Here is a 2,345-nt window from a genome sequence, read left to right as displayed (position 1 = left end):
TTCCTTATTCCTTTTAGTATTAAATTCCTCATTCCAAACAGAATGCTATGTCCATTCACTTCCTATTGTGGTAAAGAGTTATCTCACATCCTTTATCCTTCCTCTGCCCTTCCAGTTTGTTACACTACAGTTTTCACTCTTCTGCAGTTTCTGACTTTGGAATAGTCACTATTGAGCCAAGACACCTACTATTATTATGTTTCCTTTCTTATTCACTTAGTATTTTGTCCTAGAGCTGATAAATTATTTATGTTTTAAAAACTACTTAGTTTTCTCTGTGTGTGTTTTACAGTTTCCCAGCCCTCACTCCAGTACTCTTGCCTGGAAAATTCCATGGACGGAGGAGACAGGTGGCTTCAGTCCGTGGGATTGCACAGAGTCAGACATGACTTCACTTTCACTTTCAGCCCCTCTATGAGCCCATAAGATTCAAGGTATGAATTTTTTATTGGACTGTAATTGCTTTATAATGCTGTTAGTCTATGCTGTACAATGAAGTGAATCAGCTATACGTATAATATAGCCCCTCCCTCTTAGATCTCCCTCCCACTCCCCGTCACGCCTATCTAGGTCACCACAGAGCACTGAGCTGAGCTCCCTGTGCTGTATAGCAGGTTCCCATTAGCTGTCTATTTTACACACTGTAGCACATTTATGTCAATCCCTGTTTCCCAGTTCATCCCAACCCCATGTCCACACATCCATTCTCTACATGTGCGTCTCTATTCCTGCCTTAAGTGACTAAGCACACCAGGACAGTACCATTTTTCTAGATTCCACATCAATGCAGTAGTATACAGTATTTGTTTTTCTGATTTACTTCACTCTGTATAACAGGCTCCAGGTCCATCCATATCTCTACAAATTACCCAATTTTGTTCCTTTTAATGGCTGAGGAATATTCCATTGTATATATGTACCACCTCTTCCCCATCCACATGTGTTGATGGATATTTAGGTTGTTTCCATGTCTGAGATATTGTAAATAATGCTGCAATGAACATTGGAGTGCTTATGTCTTTTTTTTTAATTTATTTTTTATTGAAGGATAATTGCTTTACAGAATTTTGTCGTTTCTGTCAAACCTCAACATAAATCAGCTGTAGGTATACTTATATCCCCTCCCTTTGGACCTCCTTACCATCTCCTTCTCCATCCCACCCCTCTAAGTTGATACAGGGCCCCTGTTTGAGTTTCCTGAGCCATACAGCAAATTTCTGTTGCTATCTATTTTACATATGGTAATGCAAGTCTCCATGTTACTCTTTCCATACATCTCACCCTCTCCTCCCCTCTCCCCATGTCCATAAGTCTATTCTCTATGTCTGTTTCTCCACTGCTGCCCTATAAATAAATCCTTCAGTACCATTTTTCTAGATTCTGTATATGTGCATTAGAATGTGATATTTCTCTTTCTCTTTCTAACTCACTTCACTCTGTATAATAAGTTCTAGGTTCATCCACCTCATCAGAACTGACTCAAATGCATTACTTTTTGTGGCTGAGAAATATTCCATTCTGTATATGTAGCACAACTTCTTTATCCATTCATTTGTCGATGGACATCTAGGTTGCTATTGTCCTAGGACATCTATATAGCATCTAGGACATGCTATTGTTCTAGGACATCTAGGTTCCATGTTCTAGCTATTGTAAATAGTGTTGCAATGAACAATGGGATACATGTGTCCTTTTCAATTTTGGTTTCCTCAGGGTATATGCCTAGGAGTGGGATTGCTGGGTCATATGATGGTTTCAGTTCTAGTTTTTTAAGGAATCTCCATACCGTCTTTCATAGTGACTGTATCAATTTACACTCCCACCAACAGTGCAAGAGCATTCCCTTTTCTCCACACCCTCTCCAGCATTTGTTTGTAGACTTTTTGACGAGGGCCATTCTGACCAGTGTGAGGTGATATCTCATTGTAGTTTTGATTTGCATTTCTCTACTAATGAGTGATGTTGAGCATCTTTTTTGTGCTTTTTAGCCATCTGTATGTCTTCTTCAGAGAGATGTCTGTTTAGGTCTTTTTATCACTTTTTGATTGGGTTGTTTGTTTTTCTGGCATTGAGTTGTATGAGCTGTTTGTATATTTTGGAAATTAATCCTTTGTCAGTTGTTTCATTTGCTATTATTTTCTCCCATCCTGAGGGTTGTCTTTTCACCTTGCTTATAGTTTCCTTTGCTGTGCAAAAACTTTTCAGTTTAATCAGGTCCCACTTGTTTACTTTTGTTTTTTTTTTTCTTTCTCTAATTTTACTTTATTTTTAAACTTTACATAATTGTATTAGTTTTGCCAAATATCAAAATGAATCCGCCACAGGTATACATGTGCTCCCCATCC

At 38.3% G+C, this 2,345-nt stretch overlaps 1 long non-coding RNA gene across 2 annotated transcripts in view; it reads left to right on the top strand.

The window, feature by feature from the left end:
* Nucleotides 1-341: 341 nt before the first annotated feature.
* Nucleotides 342-2,345, top strand: part of LOC105003492 — an 18,425-nt gene continuing 16,421 nt past the window's right edge. For both annotated transcript variants that reach the window (XR_827113.1, XR_827114.1), the window contains exon 1: nucleotides 342-434. This is a non-coding gene — a long non-coding RNA (uncharacterized LOC105003492). The remainder of the gene's footprint in view (nucleotides 435-2,345) is intronic.

This window comes from Bison bison, unplaced genomic scaffold (assembly GCF_000754665.1).
Source record: "Bison bison bison isolate TAMUID 2011002044 unplaced genomic scaffold, Bison_UMD1.0 scf7180017864469, whole genome shotgun sequence".
Taxonomy (NCBI): Eukaryota; Metazoa; Chordata; class Mammalia; order Artiodactyla; family Bovidae; genus Bison; species Bison bison.
This window is presented reverse-complemented; position numbering and strand designations above follow the sequence as displayed.